The sequence below is a fragment of the Aquarana catesbeiana genome, linkage group LG06 (genome assembly GCF_042186555.1).
Source record: "Aquarana catesbeiana isolate 2022-GZ linkage group LG06, ASM4218655v1, whole genome shotgun sequence".
NCBI classification, from domain to species: Eukaryota; Metazoa; Chordata; class Amphibia; order Anura; family Ranidae; genus Aquarana; species Aquarana catesbeiana.
In genome coordinates, this window is record NC_133329.1 from 143681250 (window position 1) to 143703684 (window position 22435).

Sequence of the window (22435 nt, forward strand, 5' to 3'; positions counted from 1 at the left end):
TATGGGAAAAGCTTAAGGCTCTGTTTCCACTACTGCGAGTTGTTTTGCGACTTGACACATGTCAAGTCGCATGACAAGTCAAAACCCATGTATTTCAATGGTCCCCGTTCTAATTGGTGTGACTCAAGTCGCAGCGACTCCAAAAAAGGTTCTTGCACTACTTTGTTCCGTCTTCAGTGCGACTTGTTCTCCATAGAAAGGTATTAAGTCGCAATGCAGTCGTATGTACATGTCTGACACCGCGACTTTGTTGCGACTTCCACGGAAGTCTACGGAAGCACATGATCTCTGCTCCTCCCAAATACATCACTTCCTATATTGATGTATGTGAGTGTGGAAGACAGCAGGAAGCATCCCTAGGGCTAGAAAGAACAAGCGACAAGTTCATGACAATGAGGAAATTATTCGGCTTGTCAGACAACGTCCGGCAATATATGACCTCAGAGATCCAGGTTACAAAGATCATGCAAAGAAGGAGAGAGCATGGTTGGAAGTGGCTCGCATATATCATGATACCTGGGACTCTTTATCAGCCACAGAACGGTCTTCAAAAAGTAAGTGGTTTATATGTGCTGCTTAGCACTTTGCGCCTTGCACCTATTTAAATATTCTGCAACCAATGGGTGTGTGTTAACAATGTGCACTGTGTTTTCTTGTTGGGGACCGCTTCTCCTGCCAGGAGATCACAATGGTTTGGCAGGAGGGAATCCCCTGTCAACCCTATCTGTGTTGATGGTGGAATTTATATAGTTACTTTCCTGTAACCTGTGGCTGCAGGAAAGTAAATCTGTGTGTGTGTGTGGGCCAGCAAATAATATTTGACCACGGTCCAAATAATATTAAATAATATTAAAGATGGCCCTGTCAGCATCCTTCAGCACATGGCAAATTATGCAGGTGTCATTGGTAATATATTTAGCGGTTGTTTTAACACCATCCATATTAATTATGCAGCCTAGCAAATGAATGACCTATAGGCAGTTAATAAAGATTTTTTTTTAAATTTATTATTTTATTTATATTTTGTAGTGCACTCGTTACAAACTCGATGGAGAAGTCTCAAAGACTGCTACAACCGGTACTTACGAAAATTAAAAGAAGGAAGGAGTGGTTCCGGCTCAAAAAAGATTAGCCCCATATGCCCATGCCAGGGATCTTGATTTTTTAAAACCAGTGTTGGAAATGCGAGAGTAAGTTATCAGCAGGCATACTGTATGTTATGAATTGTACATATCAAATTGTAATGCTTACTTTAAAAATATGTGATTTGTTTTTCAGAACCCAAGCAAGCTGGGAAGACAGCACACAGGGTTTGGCACCAGAAGATGAGTCAGAGGAAGCTGCGGAGGAGGAGGAGCAAGAACAATTCCAAGACAATGTTGACAAGGAACTGTTCGTAGATGAATCAAGGTCAACATCAAACTCAATGAATGAGGAGGATGCAGAACCAGGGTCTAGCAATGTCTCTAGGCCTTTGCGAAGATCTTCAAGGAGAAGTGCCCGGCCTGTGAAACCCATGGATAAAATTTTAGATGTAGTCAGTCAGATGTCCACTAAAATGGCTGAAAACCAGTGTGAAGACACAGCATTTCTCGCTGTAATTTTAGGCATATGTAAACAGGTACCCCCTGAGAAAAAATATTCACTCAGGATGGCTTTGATGTCAACTGCTCAATCCTTTGTGGGTGAGGGGCCAACAACATCCTCAGCATATATGCAACTCCCCTTTCCCCAATATCCCCCTCATCAACAATACCCTCACTTTCAAAGTACACAGTATGCTCCACCAATAAACCGTCCATACTGTGACCAGTATGGTAATATGCTGAATCCCTCAAGGCCACTCATGTTGCATCCAATTCCTGCCCCCCACTACCTCTACCCTTGGCCCCCCAACCACTCACCAACTTAGGCAGCCTACACCCAGTCAGGTTCCACCTTTTCTTAAAGGAAATATTACCCTGGTCCATCAGTGGATTTCCCTGGACCAACCAATAGTTCAGTTTCCGGGACCACTGAAAACAAAACATACGAGCAATTGTAATTTTCTATTATTTTTGCTGTGGGTTTAAGACTTGTTTTATTTTTTTTTGTTGGTTGTGGATGCTAAAACAACAACTGTAGAATTTTTGAGTTCATGGAACTTATTTCTTTTTTTTGCCTTCTTGCAAAAAGATTTTGCTTGTAAAAAAGATTCAGATTATATATTTTATTTTTTTTATGACTTTTATTTTTGTGTTGTTCAAAGTGAAATATTTTATTATTTTAATATTTGTTGTGCTTGTTTAAAAAAACAAAAACAAATGGTGTAGTTCACCAAAACAAAAAATAATTTTTGGTGCATTCTTGCACAAAATTCCGGAAAATAAAAACTATTCTGGTTACATTATGCATTTTCTACTTATCCTTTTTTCAAATTTGTGTAAAAGACCTGTTATTCTGCATTTGGATGCAATTAAACATCACAGAGATCTAAATAATATTAAAATAAAATGCATGACATACATTATGCAATGGCATCCTGCTGCCAGGGGACAGAACCAGCAGCAGACATAAAATACGACGAGAATCCCTCACGCACAGTGGCACCATTGGTGGTGCCCCTACTGGCACTCCATTGTGTACCTTCCAGATCGTGCATGAGAGAATCTTCAAAAAGATAGCCATCACGAATTCTAACAAAATTATGAAGCACACATGCTGCTTTTACTGAAGACATTGCATTCTCAAGTTTCAAATTAATCGGTGTGTGTGTGTAGCAAACACCACTTGTTTGCTAAAATGCCAAATGAACATTCTACCACTCGTCTTGCCCTCGTTAACCGGTAATTGAAGATTCGCTTCTCTTCACTCAGACACCTATTGGAATAAGGCCTTAATAGATGCTCACTGAGAGCAAAGGCCTCATCCCCAACATACACAAATGGCATTGGCGGCCCATTTGTTCCTGGCAACGGACAGTCCTGTGGCAGGTCCAGACCATTTTCCCTCAACATTCTTCCAAACGATGATCTTTGGAAAATACTGGAGTCTGAGCTGCTGCCATACGATCCTATGTCTATATAACTAAAACAATAATTGGCATCAGCCACTGCTAGTAATACAAAAGAAAAATATTTTTTGTAGTTAAAGTATTTGGTTCCACTGCCGATGAGCATCACTACCCTCATATGTTTTCCGTCAATTGCCCCGAGACAATTCGGGAAATTGCAACGATCCCAGAAAACTTCCGCTATCTTGCACCAATCTTCGCAAGTGGGCTTCTTCAGGACCAAATCCCTAAGGACATTCCAGATGTCTCTGCAGGTATCGTGGACAATATTGCTGACAGTCTTTTTGCCAACCAAAAACTCATAATGCAAACTTGCAAACGAATGTCCAGTTGCCAGGTACCTAAAATGGAACAGTACATACAGTTTATTATAATGAAACATATTTACAATAAGCTACTTCAATAAAATAACAAAAAATGAGCTAGGAAGGAGGTGCCTGAGGAAGTGAAGGAAGAAGAGGAGCAGGAGAAAGACACTGGTGATGTAGAGGGAAAGTTAATATTGTAAAAACAATCTCACCCACAATTACATGCTAGTATTTATTTTTTTACTTCATGTAAAGAGGATGAAAGAATGATGTGGATATCCAAATGCCACATATAAGTTAAGAAGAAGAAAAAGTAGGTATGAAAAGTTACCTCAATGTTATAATGAGTCTTTCAACAGCTGGAATACTCCTTCGGAAACTTGTGTTTTGTCGCTCTAGACGGCTAGAGAGCAAAGCCAACAATTCATCAAAACTGTAAAGAGAAAAATATGGCTATTATCTAAATTGACCATGTAAAAATCAAACATTTAAAAATCGAGTTCCATTTTTTTAACAATTTGATCAGGTTATAGTTAACACTTCTAGCTATTCAAACCTAAAAATTATAAAAAGAGTCATACTGACCAGGCATATACACACTTTCATAAATATATCTTGCAGCATTTGCAAGTTGACATCAAAAAATGTTCTCACCTTCTAATTGACATCCTTGTGTAGTTGAAGAATTTGTCTTCATGAGCACGGAGGTCGTTGTAAAGGACCCCAAACTGGCCTCTCACTTTCCTTTGGGCGATGATGGGATGGATCCAAAACCTATGCCTTCTCCTCCTCTGGTTATCCTCCTCTTCTTCATCTATAAATGCTGCTACAGCAGCCAAAATGACTGCTGACCCAACATATTGCATAGCCAACATGCTTGCTAACCAACATACAACACGTGACAATGAAAGAGGAAGGGGAAATAACTAAGCAGGATAAGGAATTACATCACTATGACTAAATCGCAGAATATCCAAGTTGCACAAAGTCGTTTTTAAAGTCGCAACAAATCGCACCACAAATCACATCGCAAAGTCGCAGTGTAAATCTTTGGGGACGCACTAATGGAAACAGAGCCTTAGTCTGTGTTGCCTTCATTGTTTCTGATAGAAGCGGCGATAAACCTTCATGCTCTGTACTGCTAATTCTGTGAACTGTGGATCACCAACAGCAATGGAGACAATCCACATACTCAAACATTACCAATGGGTAATAAACTGTGGTGCACCAATACTCTAATGCCGCGTACACACGACCGCACATTCCAACAACAAAATCCATGTTTTTTTTCCGACGGATGTTGGCTCAAACTTGTCTTGCATACATACGGTTACACAAATTCCAAACGTCAAGAATGCGGTGACGTACAACACGTACGACGGCACTAGAAAAGGGAAGTTCAATAGCCAGTGCACCACCCTTTGGGCTCCTTCTGCTAATCTCGTGCTAATCTCGTGTTAGTAGAAGTTTGGTGAGAGACGATTCGCGCTTTTCAGCCTCGTGCTTTTCCGATGGTTACTGCTCCCCAGTTTTGCTTGTGGATTCGTATCTGGTAGTCAGTTCGCATTTGTTTTTCAGTGCCTATTATTATGGTACGTATTTGATTTTCAGTGCGTTCTTGTCCGCTCATTTCTGATTTTTAGCTCGCTCTTCTCAGGCTTTTCTGATTTTCAGTGCATTTTGTTAGTTCGTTCTAACCAGCTAACCATTTTGAAGCCATGTTGCGGGTACTTACTCGTTGTAGAGTTCGTGCTGTGCAGGGGGGTTCTTATTTTGTGTGTTGGGGTTCTTACTTTGATCCAAGCCCAGTCCATGAACAGGGCAGGGAGGAGTTCATGGATGAAGAATTGGTTACTCCAGCGTGACCAATTCTCTCATATGCCTTTGTTGCAAAAGATCCGTCAGAATAATCCTGATGATTTCAGAAATTATCTCCGGATGACGGACCCCATTTTTCGCTTGTTGGCTTTGCTGTCCCCTTATAGTAGCAGGCAGGACACCTGCATGCGCCAAGCCATCACTCCCGAGCAGAGGCTAGTCACCATGTTGCGGTACTTGGAGACAGGGGGAAGTTTGCAGGACATCAAGTTCTCGACATGCATCTCCCCCCAGGCTCTGGGGATCATTATTCCATTATTCTTTTTTTCATAACTTAGTGGGTTATTTTCCCTGCAAAAAATGCACTGTATGTCAATGCAATTCCTGTGGTAGACGTAAAAGCCTCGAGTTTAAATCGAACACTACAAACTGTACATATTTCACCACTTAAGGACCAGCCTCGTTTTGGATTTTAGGTGTTTACATGTTTAAAACAGGTTTTTCTGCTAGAAAATTACTTAGAACCCCCAAACATTATACATGGTTTTTCTTCTAACACCCTAGAGAATACAATGGCGGTCATTGCAATACTTTTTTTTGCACCGTATTTGCGCAGCGGTTTTATAAGCGCACTTTTTTTCGAAAAAATTCACTTTTTTGAATAAAAAAATAAAACAACAGTAAAGTTATCCCAATTTTTTTTTATATTGTGAAATATAATGTTACGCCAAGTAAATTGATACCCAACATGTCATGCTTGAAAATTGCGCCCGCTCGTGGAATGGCGTCAAACTTTTACCCTCAAAAATCTCCATAGGCGACGTTTAAAAAATTCTACAGGTTGCATATTTTGCGCTACAGAGGAGGTCTAGGGCTAGAATTATTGCTCTTGCTCTACCGGTCCCTGTGATACCTCACATGTGTGGTTTGACCACCGTTTTCATATGCGGGCGCTACTCGCGAGCTCGTCGGGACAGGGGGGTTTTAAAAATTTTTTTTATTTTTATTATTTATTTTAAAATATTTTATTTATTTTTACACTGTTTAAAAAAAAAAAAAATTGTGTCACTTTTATTCCTATTACAAGGAATGTAAACATCCCTTGTAATAGAAAAAAGCATGGCAGGACCTCTTAAATATGAGATCTGGGGTCAAAAAGACCTCAGATCTCATATTTACACTAAAATGCAATAAAAAAAAAAAAAAAGTCATTTAGAAAAATGACATTTGAAAAAATATGCCTTTAAGAGGCGTGGACGGAAGTGACGTTTTGACGTCGCTTCCGCCCAGCAGTATCATGGAGACGAGTGAGCGCCATCTTGGCCTCACTCGTCTCCAGACACACCACGCAGAAGGACGCGATCGCCTCCGCCGCTACCGACGGCTCCGGTAAGCGGCGGAGGGCACCGGATCGCGGCGGGAGGGGGGGGGGGCCTCTCCCGCCACTGATAAAAGTGATCTTGCGGCGAATCCGCCGCAGGGACCACTTTTATCTGAAAGCCGGCCGCCGCACAAAAACGGGGATACCGGGGTTATGGCAGCTAGCTGCTGCCATAACAACGATATCCCCGTTCAAACTTAGGACGTATATAGTCGTGCGGCGGTCGGGAAGTGGTTAAAACATTCTGCTACCACACATGTTGTTTATCTGATTACCTGATTATGTGGGCCGTACAATTCAAGCTTTCTCTGTTAGAGTCAGCGAGCATATCGCTAAAATAAAAAGTGGTGACGTCAAACAATGTGCCTCGACATGATAGAGAGTTTCACAGACAAGACCCTATTGGTTCTCAATTTCTTGTCATAGATAAATATACGCCTCCTTGGAGGGGAGGAGCTAAAACAAGAGGAGTCTCTCGCTTGGAGACTTATTGGATTCACCAATTGCAGACCTACTCCCCTTTTGGGTTGAACATAGAATGGGACATCAGTGCTTTTATCAACCAAGCATGATGCCTTTTCTCTATTTCTGGTACTTTAGGATCCAGTTGGTACCTATTAGAATATGTTTTATGAGAGTTTTTTTATAAGGGTTTTTAAATGTTTTGTGAGGGTATTTTTATTAATTTTTCTGATAACATATATTTTAGAATGTATTTTGGATTTCTTATACTTTTTTATTTGAATATATACTGGTTTGGTCCCTATCACAAATATCAGCTCGATCCAACCAATAACGTGTCCTTTTTGAGGGGTGCCATCATTTGTCACACCTTACTATCATATATTTTTTATATATATTACATAATTTTGTATAATTTTTTTTTTTTTACCCCCACATGGAATCTCAGGATGTGAGCCAGCAACCCTTTTGCTGCTGGGTGAGAGTGCTGACCACTACACCACTGTGCTGCCCATGTTTAGGCTAGAGCAATGTTTGGATGTATTGTATTGTTTTCCATTTTTTCTGCCATAAGGGCGATACCTTGTGACTTAGTGTATTAATATACTTGTCCTTATGACAAACGGCGCCATGTTGTAGGTTATATACACCTGACATTGCGCCATTTTAAGCCACATCCGCTCCTATATGTCCCCCGGAATAACGGTGCCATGTTTTTGGCTGTTTAAACCAGTCACTGTTCCACATGATGTCACATCCTCTTTCACATGTTAAAATGAGGCTTGGAACTCTTGTTCGGGCGCCATTTTGGCAGAACCAGGAAGTAACCCTCCTCTGCATATGAAAACAAAGCTTGGAATGCAAGCCCGGGCGCCATTTTGGAGGAACCAGGACGTAATCTCCATAATTTGCACTTTCAATCAGACGGAGCTGCCACTTGTTATGGGGGTAACCAGTATCTATAAATACTTAGCCAGTACAGTGGTCCAGCACCCCAGATGATGACTTCTAAGTCGAAATGCGTCGGGAGGATATGCTGAGACCACTGTCTTCTTTTATACATGCGCTTGATTTTACTGCTAAACACGTGAGTGTATTTCCTTTGCTTTTCATGTATTAAAATTTCCATACGGAGTTACGCTATATGCCTTCCTCTTTCTTTTAATGGTGGGGCTGACTGCCTATATCTACTGAGTTCATCCATTCCTTACACCAGTTCGGAGGTCCATCTGGAGGTATTATTTGGATAGAGCATCTGATCCCCTTGGTATATTATACCACAAAGCTTGATTGACTCATTAGGTGTACACCTATTTGAGTTCAGTCCCTCTGGTAAGCAGCTTCTGGTGTCTTTGGTGGTGGATCTACTATCAACTGATATTACATCATACATATTTGAAGTTAAAGACTGTCACTATATCATATCCACATGTGGTTGAGGATTATCATCACACATGATTGAAGTTTGTCACTGACTTTTTTTGGACATCACATGTCCAAGTTCCTCTATTTATAGACATCATAATAGAGTACTGCTTGGAGTATTTTTGAGCACATCATCTATTATTCATGTTTTTTTTGTACTCATATTATCTGTTATGGTTTATATGATCACATAAGCGCTGCACATTTCACCCAATTTGTCATTTTTGCAACTTTATCCACTGCTGTGCTGGCTGCTTTAGTTTTTTCAATTTTTGTTTGATTTCTTTTATAGACAGTGCAGTATATATGTGTTTATAATTTACATTCCAGAGACCTGTTCTGCCATCATTCAGGTCCTGCAGAAGGACTATATTAGGATAAGTTTTCTCCCTTAACATCACATTCTATGTATTTAATGTTTGCTAATGTATTGTATTTCTTTCATCATTCCCTAATTACCATGATTGTAATATGCTGTGAATGTCCCCTTTGTTCTCATGCATGCTTGAATTTTTTAAACTTCCTATTTTGTCCTTCATGCATATTTGCCTTCACTAACCTCCCCAGCATGCTATCCTGGGCCCATACACACCTAGCCTAGTCACTTAACAATGTATTTTGTCAGCTCCATAGTAGTGCTTTACCCTAAACACCTCCTAAAATGTGTACAAATGTTATTTGTGTCCTTAAATTCATGCAGAGTGACAGAGGCTTTTTTTTGGGGTCCCAAAATCATTTGGAACCCCCCCCCCCAACCGCTAAGTCAACCGATACCAATCCTCTATCTGCTGACTTTGCCAAACCCATACACACTATACCTACCTCTTTTGTGGTCAGATTTCTGGATGAATTCTCCAAAGCATGTAGTGAATGGGCCTGCCAGAATACTTTCAAATGTTACTGTTTAAAGTTTTGTTCTCCTATTATCTTGATAGGTAATTGCAGAATGTAAAAAAGTGCTTCAATTTGTACAGTGTGTATTTATATTTTTGTATTATGACACTTCTTACCTGTCCAGTGGGCTGCCAATAGTGTAAGTAAGGAGGGGCTGGCCAAAGTAAAACACATTATTTATGCATTCAGCTCACAATGAAGTGGAGATGGTTAACTGTCCAAAATATAGCCCCCCCCCCCCCCCCCCCGCCTAAAATGTTTACAATGGGCCATCAGAGAGGGTGAGGAATCTGATAAATGGACCTTATATTTTTGTCTTTAGATACCCCTTAACCACGTACCCACTGGGCACTTAGACCCCCTTCCTAACAAGACTAATTTTCAGCTTTCAGTGCCTTCACATTTTGAATGACAATTACTCCGTCATGCAACACTGTACCCATATGACATTTTTGTCCTTTTGTTTACACAAATAGAGCTTTCTTTTGGTGGTATTTGATCACCTCTGGGTTTTTTATTTTCTGTGCCATAAATGAAAAAAGACTGAAAATTTTGTAAAAAAAAAATGAATTTTTCTTCATTTCTATTATAAAATTTTGCAAATAAGTAATTTTTCTTCATAAATTTGGGCCAAAATTTATACTGCTACATATATTTGGTAAAAATAACCCAAATTAGTGGATATTATTTAGTCTGTGTGAAAGTTATAGAGTCTACAAGCTATGGTGCCAATCACTGAAAATTGATCACACCTGATGTATTGAGGCCTATCTCATTTCTTGAGACCCTAACAAGCCAGGAAAGCACAAATAACCCCAAAATGACCCCAAAATGAAGATATATATATATATTTTTTTTTCAAACCAAATTGTCATTATAACTGGTAATTTCTCTCACATGGCATGTACATTCCACAAATGACACCCCAAAATATATTCTGCTACTCCTCCTGAGTATACCACATGTGTGAGACTTTTACACAGCCTGGCCACATACAGAGGCCTAACATTGAAGTAGCACATTCAGGCATTCTAGGAACATAAATTACACATCTAATTTCCTTACAATCTATAACATTTTTGAAGGCCCTTCATATTTCTAACACATAGCATGAACATACCAAAAATTACACCCTAAAATACATTCTGCTGAGCAAAGGGTAACAAAAGATTACCTGTGGTTTTAGTAGTGCAGTTGTCCACAGGAGGAGAGCCCTGATCCAGGCAGCAGGCAGGGACGTGGTCAGCGACAGTGAATGCAATTGTCCAGACAGCAGGCAGGAATATTGTCCATAGTCAGTACAGGCAGGGATACTGTCCATATACAGTCCAGGGTCAGTGCAAGTAGAGACATTGCCAGCAGTGCCAAAATATTGGTCCTGGTAGTAAGCAGGAACATGGTCCAAGTAGCAGGCCAGGAAAGAATGGGGACAGGGGTAGAGGCTTCTCCCACCCAAATCTCTTTGAAGCATCCGAGTCTGCAGACCCAGTTTAGCGTTAGGCAGAAGCTTGGTCATATAACAGGCCAGGGTCAGTTCCGGAGAAGGCAGAGGTATGTTTATCGTTAGGCAGAAGCTTGGTCGTATAACAGGCCAGGGTCGGTTCCAGAGAAGGCAGAGGTATGTACAGTTCAGTGCAGTGGAATAAGGGGTGTAGTGGAAAATGACAGCAAATGAGAATTACGTTTACCATACTTCCCTAATAGTGTGGAAAAGTGTGGTAACTGCGGTAACATTCACCTATACAGAGGCCTGGTTGGGAAGGACATTGGGGACAATAATACGTGGTGTCTCTTCTAACTCCTCCTCTGGAGCACACCCGGCATTTCTTCTGACGTCTGTGGCCTGTTTCATGGGGGGGGGATTTTCTCAGGAAAGTGGCGTTTGTGGAGTCTGCTCACGGAATCAGAGCAAATATTTTTTGGTGGGCTTTCAGGGTACAAAAGGGCGGAGATTACTTGTTAAAAACAAAAACTAGGAAAGGGGTAATACCTATAAATAAAAATTCCAGGATGGGTAATGAGTGTAGATACGTGTAACACATCAAATCACAAACCCATAACTGGAAACAAAGCCAAATACCTGCTATCAATAAACATTTGGGCAGGTGCGTTCCTCTAGACCATAGCATAAATGAGAAAAAAAGGGTACCAGAGGGTCAAGGGACAGGGTCAATCAATGAGGAACAGACTGGCTATTAATATTATTAGAAACAATTTATTGCCAAATATATAATAAAAAAGTTTCCACCCACATAGTAGAAAATAGAACTAACCTCCACCACTAAGAAAGTGACAATGCAGAAAGACAGATACACCACCTGGTAACCACTACATACATGTCAAATATCCCCATACAAATCAATAGTAAGCAGCGTCCAGCTGAACCCACTCCTGGGAACAGTATAGTAACCTATAGGGGACAACAAACTAATCAGTAGGTCAATGGTAAGAACAATGCTGGGAGATAAAAATGGAATCACTGTTACAGATTAGCCTGTATGGAACCTGCCGGTCCTAAGGACAAGGATGAAAAATCACTGGGAGCAAAAGTAATGAAGTTCATATGGATATTCCTGTAGAGGATGCACCTAAAAACAGTTCTGTGATCTGCCGCACTTACATAGATATGTAATAGTCAAATTAGAAAGATGTAAAAAGCTGCTTGTATGGAACAGATGAAGTGCAGCCAGGCACGTACCTTCCGTCCTCTACCCTCTCAGCAAAGCAGTATGGAGGAGGGGGGGAGGAAAACAGATGATCTCAGGATGTGAGCGGTAGCCGGCTGAGGCATACAGATGGTTTCCTTCAGTGTAGGGGCCGCCCCCGACCCGATCCCAGGGTCCGTGGTGATCAGCACTTGAAAGGAAATATAACTGTAGGGTCCCAGTAGCTTATCAACTAGTGTATCGTCGAAGTCGCCAGGCACCACAGCCGTACGGCGTTGTAAGCAGTAAACAACACTAGCTACACACAGCTCAGATGGGACGCTCCGCAAACCAGCTCGGCTAGATGTGTAGGTAATCAGATGGTGGAGTCTCTGATAGGATCACGGCTGGGAAGGGCGTGGAGAAACAGGAAGACTAGCGTTACCCAGTGTAAGCAAACATCCTTATGTAGCGCTGGTAGATTTTTCAATCTACCGCTTATAGGTAAATTTAGTGGGTTACCTGTTCATACATAGTCAGATTTAGCCTCTGTTCCAGTTTGGCTGTGTTGCATGTAGTTTCACACTGTGCCTGTGGGTGTCATTGTTGCCATGGGTCGGTGTTGGAAAGGCAACACGTTAAAGTGTATAAGTGCTCCTCTGAGATAACTCGGTGGAGGTGGTCCTCCGAGTTGCATTCTGGGAGAGGGTATTTATGGGACAGACGCCATCTTTTAGGGGTGTTTCGTTCCACCTGCTGGCCCTCCTGGCCGACAGGTATGTGTTAGGAGTACTACCTCCTGGTCCTCCGACCAGGAGGACCACGTTGCTGCAGCGTGTGGGTGGGCCCAGAAGCCTGTCTGGGGCCAACCACAGCAGCGAAGGAATGGTCCTGTGCTGTCTGTCCTACGCGGGAAGAAGCTGGACAACTGAGAAGATCCCAGGGGAGGACCCATCATGGAAGGATCATGCAGAGTGCTGGTCTGGAGAGGGGCCTGGTGACTCAGTTGGAGGACGCATCCTAAAGTTAACCTACCACATAGTACTGTCGGGTCGGCTTAAAGGTTCTAGTGCTGTGTTTGCTATTCATCGTAAGCCATTACATCCTGTGGCAGAGGATCGTACGGGTTTCTATTACATTCAAGTCTGTGGCAGAGACTTTTGTTCGTGCTGCGTATCAGCTGCTAGGTTAATGAGAGAAACCTATCCGGGTGGGCAAAGATTCAACTCTAAAAGGAGAGTACATTTATCTACAAGATTCCAATTCCTAATACTACACTAAGAAAAGATATTTGAACTTCCCTGCAACTCTTCTTCTACCTCTTTCCTGCTACTTCCTTCAGTTACTCTGTATTAAAACCTTGGAAAAGATACTCAAGTGTCCAGTGCCTACATTGTCTGGTATTAAGCTCAACGGGACCCTAGACCCGGTTCTGGTGAAATTGAGGTAACGAAGGTGATGGTAACAGCCTGCTTTAAACCAGCAGCTCCACCGTGAGTTATTGCTACACTTAGAAAGTTTTCCAAACAGCATGTATTTGGGGGAGCAAGAGCACACCTTGAATTAAGTAGGGGATGATGAATACAATCCAGGTGGTGCCTGTCAAAGAGTGGGGGCGTCTAGCTGACGTGTTTCAATCGGTTGACCGATTTTCTTCAGAGCTAGAGACATAATGAAGGACATGAAGCTAAATAGTGAAAGATTTTGTCTAATTGGCTAACATGTAATCCACACGGACTGCCCCCTCAGAAAACATTAACCCTAAAGCACTCAATAAAAGTGTGCACCTGACATTGCCAATAAAAAACATCACACATACTGAGAACAAGTAAGTGAAAATAAAATAAAAAGGTAGAGTGTGAAATATAAGAAATAAAAACTGAAAAGGAAGAGGAGAAAAAAGGGGGGGGGGGATGGGGGGGTGGAGGAAAAAGGGGGGGGGATGGGGTGATGAAAGGGGGTATAGCATTTATGTACATATTGGTAAATATTGTTCATCAAGTTTAGCGGAGATCTGGCAGAGTTGTAATTAGTATCGTCATGAGTCGCACAATAGATATGGCTCACAAGGGGGAGGGGGGGGAGGGGGCCCTTTCACAAACCAGTACTATTAGTTTGGATAGTGAGCATGGGACCCAAGGGGAGGGTCACGCTCTACCTCGTAAAGATCGAAGCATCTGAGGTTACATGCTCCCACATTGGGGGCGGGTAATGTTCCAAAAACACTGCTAGATTACATTCATTGTTCAAGCCTAAAGGCTGGAGGCGATAAATCCACATTTTTTCCTTTTGATATAAAAGATTTAGTCTGTAAATACCCTTCACATGAAGGCCTCTTGGGTCCCCACCATGTGCAGTCAGGAAGTGTAATGGTCGCTCATCATCCTTTTTAAGGATGCTCTGGATGTGTTCGCTGACTCTAATTTTAAGTTATCTTTCAGTTTTACCTATATAGATCTTACCACAAGGACAGGTGATCATATAGATCACCCGTGTGGTAGAGCAGTTAATGAAGTCTCTAATCTTAAAATATTCATGACCCATATAGTCAGCGAACACATCCGTCTTGTCAACATGACTACAGATGGAGCATTTACCACAGGGGAAACTTCCATACTGGGTGACCTAATGTATTCAGAGTGGGATAAAATGTCCCCCACATTCTGGGCCCTCCGTGCGGTCATCATGGGTCGATCCTCTATGAATTTCCCCAAGATGGGTGCCTGAGATAAAATGCTCCAATGTTTGGTGAGGATTTCCTTGACCTGGTCCCATTGGGCCCCAAATTTAGTAATGAGTCTAATTGGGTCCTGAGAACTACCTTTCTTATTGTCCTCAGGTGTGTCTGTCAAGAGGTCCTCTCTGTTCGTGTTGAGGGCTCTCTTCTTGGCCCTTCTAACGGATCTGTGGGAGTAACCTCTCTCTCTAAAGCGTGTATAGAGGTTGGAGGCCTCCTTATGAAAGACAACATCCGAGGAACAGTTTCATCTGATCCTCGGGAACTGACCGATTTGAATCCCCTGGATCAAAGAAAAAGGGTGGTGGCTGGACGCCTGTAAAAGAGTGTTTGCAGCTGTTTCTTTGCAAAATGTCCTAGTCACCAGTCTGTCATCCTGTATGGTGATTTGTAGATCCAAGAAGGAAATCGTGTTTGGATGGTCTGTATATGTGAACCACAGATTGCGGTCATTTGTATTAAGCTGTTGCATGAAGCTATCCAGCTGTAATACAGTGCCCTCCCACACCATAAAAACATCATCAATGTACCTCAGCCACAATGTACCTCAGCTGAGGTACAAAGGCAACACATAAATCTCCTCCTCCCAAAGACCCAGATGAAGGCACGCGAAGGAAGGGGCCCAAGGAGCTCCCATAGAGGTGCCCCTCCTTTGTTGAAAGAAAGAGCCCAAAAATTGAAAACAATTATTAGACAACATGAACTCCAAGAGTTCAAGGATAAATTCATTTTGGGCCGCTAGAAGTGGGTAACTCCTATCCAGGAAGTGACTCACCGCGCGGAGGCCCCACTCATGGGGCATCGACCTGCATAGGGATTCCACTTCGATCCCAACGAGGAGAGCCCCCACGGGGCAGCCCACTCCTTGGATACGTTTCAAGACATCCCTCGTGTCCCTGACAAAGGATGGCAGGTCACTCACAAGTGTCTTAATCATAGCATCAACATATTTGCCTATCTGCTCCAGGGGTCCTTTTATAGCAGATACAATGGGTCTACCTGGAGGGTCTGTGAGAGATTTGTGTAGCTTGGGGATAATATAGAAAATTGGCGTGTTATATTCCCTTACTGTTAAGAAAAGAAGTTCTTTTTTGGTGATAAGATTACATTCTGAGGTGAACGATAATTTCTCATTGAGGATCTGCACAATCTTGGGGAAAGGGATGTCTTTAAGTTTGCTATATGTGGTAACGTCATTTAATTGACGCATTACTTCTTTCTCATAGTTGTCTCCTCATAACAGGACTATATTTCCTCCTTTATCACTACCTTTAAGTACTATGTTAGATGCCTCATGAAGTTCCTTCAGGGCCTGTCTCTCCCTTTTTTTTAAGTTATCCATTCCTCTCCACTCCCAGTTAATCTTCCCCAGATCTTTTTGTACTAGGTCCAAAAACAGTTTGATCCATTTGTTTTTGGAAATGGGGGGCATCTTTAGGGATTTCATTTTTAAATTTGAGGGTCTGTTCATTATATCTGTATGAATGGGGGCCTCCTGGTCACTGTCAGAGTCTGGGTTTTCATTTAATAACGCTATAAGGTTATCGAGTGCTTCTTGTTCTTCTTGATTTTCTGAGATTGTATTTTGGGTATTTCCACAGGTGGAGTGCCAGGACCTGAATATCACTTTCTGCAAAAAGGTATGTACAGTTCAGTGCAGTGGAATAAGGGGTGTGGCGGAAAAATGACAGGAAATGAGAATTACGTTTAACATACTTCCCTAATAATGTAGAGAAGTATGGTAACGGCGGTAACATTCACCTATACAGAGGCCTGGTTGGGAAGGACATTGGGGAAAATAATACGTGGTGTCTCTTCTAACTCCTCCTCTGGAACACACCCGGCATTTCTTCTGACGTCTGTGGCCTGTTTCATGGGGGGGGGATTTTCTCAGGAAAGGGGCGTTTGTGGAGTCTGCGGAATCAGAGCAAATATTTGTTGGTGGGCTTTCAGGGTATAAAAGGGCGTAGATTACTTGTTCCTGGTAGTGCAGATAGGATACGGGGGTCTCAGTAGATTTTTGGTAAATAACATAAGTGTTATACATGGCCAAACTGAAAAAATAAATGGACACTTTTTTATACCAATAACGGGATTTTCTTGTGGGAAGGTAGGGTTCAATCATCTGATCATTGAAGTCCACTCCCCCCATAAACAAATTATAGTCATAGATACAAGCTGGTTTCTGGATTGGGCCGTTTCTTCTGGAGACTTCCACGTAGGTGTCATTATGGATTGTCGTGAGCATGTGGACGTTTTGTCTGTCCCTCCACTTGACAGCCAATAGCTCCTGGTTCCGCAAAAACGCCATCTCCCCTCGTTGTAGTCTTTCATTGATGAGTTTTTGTGGGAAGCCCTTTCTATTGGCTCTTACTGTACCACATGCTGGGGTGTTTCTCCGGTGAAGATTGCGGAAGAGGGGCAAGCTTGTATAAAAATTATCCACATAAAGATGGTATCCCTTTCCAAGGTGTAGATAGACAACCTCCCAGACAACTTTGCCGCTGGCTCCAATATACTCTGGACATTCAGGGGGATGCAGTTGGGAGTCCTTCCCTTAGTACACCCGGAAGGTGTAAATGTACCCCGTGGCTTGCTCACAAAGTTTGTGCATTTTTACCCCATATCGGGCCCTTTTGCTGGGAATAAATTGTTTGATGCCCAGCCTGCCTGAGAATTTTACAAGGGACTCATCCACGGATATATTCTGTTCGGGGGTATATAACTGGGGGAATTTTTCAGAGAAATAATTTAGGAGTGGCCAAATTTTAAATAATTTGTCAAAAGCTGGGTCATTTCAGGGAGGGCACTGGATGTTGTCATTATGGTGGAGGAACCGCAAAATCATAAGGTATCTTGATCTTGGCATAATCGATGAGAAGAGTGACATGTGGTGGATGGGGTTCGTAGACCAATAAGAGTACAATTCGTTTTTTTTTCTTGTGAGTCCCATAGTAAAAGTTAGGCCTAAGAAAATTTTGAATTCCTCTAGGGTAAGTTCCCTCCACTCAAAGGGAAAGGCATAACTAGAGCCAGGGTCTATGTCTATGTCTATGTACTGCTGTGCATAGAGGTTGCACTGGGCCACAATGGACGATAGTAAGTCTTCGGTGAAAATCAAATGAAAAAAACCAAGCATGACAAAATCATCGGTGTTCACCTGGACACCTGGCTGGGCGGTAAAAGCGGAGATATGCTCCGGAATTAGGGGGAAGCCACAGGGGGTTTTGAAGGGCATAGGGAAGGCTGGCATTGCCCCTATCCCTTTGGGGCTGAGATGACACCCTACTGGTGCCTGGCCTTTGTTGCAGTGGCACTGCGCTTGAGGTGAACGGCACTGCTCTCGAGGTGGACGGCACTGCTCTCGAGGTGGACGGCATTGCGCTCGAGGTGGATGGCCCTGCACTGCTGGTAGTAGGCTGCTGCTACACACCAGATTGCCTTCTTTGCGCGGGAACACATTCCTCTTTTCCGATTCTATATCAGACCTACTGCTTGTCACGGGTTCATAGGCCGAATCCGAATCGGACTGAGACTCAGAGAGCTCCCCGCTGCTCTCATCGGTCATGCTTAGACGCTGGTAGGCCTCCTCGCTAGTAAAATATTTTTTTTGCCATACTGGTGAGGCTGCACTGCAGAGTACTGATATGCACTGTTGGGCACTGTAGTGGGACTAATGAGTTGCACTGATGGCACGGTAGTGGCAAAGATGGGCACTGATTGTACTGTAGTGGCACTGATTGTACTGTAGTGACACTGATGGTACAGATGAGCATTGTGGTGGCACTGGTGGACACAGGTGGCACTGGTGGGCACAGGCAGCACAGGTGGGCACAAGTGGCACAGGTGGGCACAGGCAGCACTGGTGGGCATAGGCGGCACTGATGTGGCACTGCAGTGACGCAGATGAGCACTGATGGGCACAGGTCGCACTGGTGTGGCACTGGTGTGCACTGTAGTGGCACTGGTGTGGCTCTGGTTGCACTGGTGTGGCTCTGGTGGCACAGAGGTGGCACTGGTGGGCACAGGCGGCACTGGTGGGCACAGGCGGCACTGATGTGGCACTGCAGTGGCGCAAATGAGCACTGATGGGCACAGGTGGCACTGGTGTGGCACTGGTGTGGCTCTGGTTGCACTGGTGTGGCTCTGGTGGCACAAAGGTAGCACAGGTGGAACAGATGGCACACATGTGGCACAGATGACACAGATGTGGCACAGATGGCACTGTTGTGGCACTGTTGGGCACTGCTGGGCACTGATATAAATAAAATAACTCACAGTTGGGCACACGATAGCTCTCCTCCCCTCTAACGCTGCATCGATGTGAGGAGAGGAGAGCGATGAACTCCTGATGACCCTGTTTCCCTTTATTATTTACATTTCTGATCGCTCTGTCATTGGACGGAGCGATCACGTGGTAAAGGTCTGCTGTCATTGGCCCTTTACCGCGATCCGTGTTGCGCTGGGGCCACGAGCACAGATGTTCCCATGTGTGCGCCCCAGGGGGACGCACGGGAGTGGTTTTCTGGGAGGACGTCAGTGTATGCCCTCCCAGAGTTTTCAAACCGCCCTGTAGCCATCATTCGGCTATGGGCCGGTTGGTAACTGGTTAAAATAAATGTTATACTGATGTTGACCAAGAATGTTTGTGTCTAATATGCTTGCAATGTTTATGTGCAAAATTACTAAGTTTGTTTTTCTTGTTTGACTCCACAGTTTCCTTCAACGCCACAGGAATGGCAGACTGTGGCTTCCCAATTTCCCCAGTGGTGGGACTTTCCCAACTGCTGAGGGGCAATTCATGGGAAACAAGTCCACATCGTGCCACCCCCCAACTCGGGGTCATACTATTATAATTACAAGGGGTTTATTAGTATTGTGATGTTGGCGGTGGTGTCGGCGACATATGAGTTTCTCTATGTGGACGTGGGGAAGAATGGCCGGATGGCGGAGTCATCGCCCAGACAGAGTTCTACACAAGGCTCCAGAATGGTGGTTTGGGATTGCCACCTGCTGAAGAGAATGTGGAAGGACTCCCATTTGTCTTTGTCGGTGATGAAGCGTTTGGGCTGGGTGATCACCTGATGCGGCTGTTCCCGATGAGGACCCTCACCCCGGACCAGAGGGTTTTTAACTACCGACTGGCCAGAGCCAGAAGAGTGGTGGAGAATGCTTTCGGGATAATGGCCAGCCTGTTCCGCCTATTCCTTATGGAAATCAACATGGTGGAATATAAACTTATGTGAAAATGTCCTTTGCGCTGATCTGAGTAAATAAAAATGTGTCAAATGACAAGGGTGTATGAATATAATGTGCAAGACCAGCAGCAAAACAGTGTTCACAATACACACAACTGAAAAGGGATCTCGCGTGGTCCTATAGAATCCTCAATATGTAAATAATATAAGTGCTAATGAATACACAATGTGAATAATACAATATAAAACACAATAAAAAATAAAAATAAAATAAAAATAAACATGACCATAAAGTGCAAAGTGGAATAACTCCAAGGGGATATATACTCTAACAAGTCTCTACAGCTATAGTGGTGAACTGTAAAGAGGTGAAATCCGAGGCTAATGGGTGGGGACAGTGAAAAAATAGTCCTTCCAAGAGACTGAAGTTCAAAAAAAGGGTGCTGTGCAAAAGGTGGCAGAGATGGTGAAAGATGAAAAGTTCCCGGGCAACTCCACCGGTGAGCTCCTAGTGGCAGTGGTCTCTCAGAACTCTCACCTCATGTATATTAAGAAATTAGCATCAACAGATGTCTCCCGGTAAGTGGGTCGTTTTGCAGCATCAAGATAGAACCCAGTCAGATTTTCATACATAGACCATGGCTCTAACAGCTTCTCCTCAATCTCTGTAAATTTCCATATTTCTGTCCTAATAGACTCCGGTATATTACAGGTAATGCAATGATATAGAGAAGAGAGAAAAGCTTCCAACAGTGTAGTATGTTAAAATAACCTGGGGTTTCATTTATTAAAACACTGTAAAATGGACTCTTACATTTTAAAACAATCAAAAAGGCAAATAAACAGAAGGATCAGCGTTCAGAGCACCTTCTCATGTTGTTTCTGGTATATGTCTGCTTACGGCCACGCCCTACGCGTTATGTCACCTCACATGACTTTTTCTGGGGAACCGGATTGGCTGAAAAGCTAATCCTTATGTTGAAAAAACAGAAGTTAAATCGCGGCCATTTTCTTGTGGTCCGCTCTTATGTTAGCACCACGGCCATTTTATTGGTTGTCTGACGGCGCCGATAGCAGCCATTTTCTTGTAGTCAGATACGGTATAAGTAAATATTTGTATAGGTCCGTGATAATCTAGAGATGCATCAAAAAATTGAAACGCAGTGTAGAATACATATATTGTTATAGAAATTGGCTCTAGATAAATAAAAACGTTTGCATCAATAAGGGTAGGTATATAAAAACCATTACTCGTGGATAAAATGATTATACTGGGCCAAGCAGTCATACATCAAAGTACGTAAAAGGGCACCGTTATCATACATGATATAAGAAATATATAAATTACATATATATACAGCCCAAGTTATATGCATATAAATGCGTATATAAAAATATGTAAATGTAAAAATACAGTACAAGTGTGAAAATTCAGGTATAAAAATAAACATACAAATAAAAATAAAGATGAAAATGAAAAAGGAAAATGAAAATAAAATAAAAATAAATAATTTTAAAAAATTTAAATAAAAATCCAAATAAAAATAAAAAATAAAAAATAAAAATAGAATAAGAACAAAAATAAAAATGAAAATAGAAATAAAAATAAAGATGAAAATAAAAATAGAAAAGAAAATGGCTGCTATCGGCGCCGTCAGACAACCAATAAAATGGCCGTGGTGCTAACATAAGAGCGGACCACAAGAAAATGGCAATGATTTAACTTTCGTTTTTTCAACATATAAGGAATAGTTTTTCAGCCAATCCGGTTCCCCAGATGAAATTACGTGATGTGACGTAACGCGTAGGGAGTGGCCGTAAGCAGACGTATACCGGAAACAACATGAGAAGGCGCTCTGAACGCCGATCCTTCTGTTTATTTACCTTTTTGATTGTTTTTAAATGTCAGAGTCCATTTTACAGCGTTTTAATAAATGAAACCCTAGGTTATTTTAACATACTACACTATTGGAAGCTTTTCTCTCTTCTCTATATCATTGCATTACCTGTAATATACCAGAGTCTATTAGGACAGAAATATGCAAATTTACAGAGATTGAGGAGAAGCCGTTAGAGCCATGGTCTATGTATGAAAATCTGACTGGTTTCTATCTTGATGCTGCAAAAAGACCCACTTACCGGGAGATATCTGTTGATGCTGATTTCTTCATATACATGAGGTGAGAGTTCTGAGAGACCTCTACCACTATTTGATCACCCAGAAACTTTTTTCTTTCACCATCTCTGCACTTAGCCACCTGTTGCACACCCCCCTTATGTTGCCTCAGTTGGGCCTGAGGCCGGACTTAACGAAAAAACCCTGATGGCGCTTGAAGCTGGCCGTCCTGGATTGCCCCCCACAAAGCGCCTGCAAGGTCCGTATCAAATATATGGAGTACTTTGCGGGTAGGGGGCCATTGATATGCCAGAAAATCTTTCATAAACATTTAAAAAAAAACATTTTTTAGTTAAATTGAAATCAGATTTCCTTTGATTTACTGCTTGTGTTTCTTTT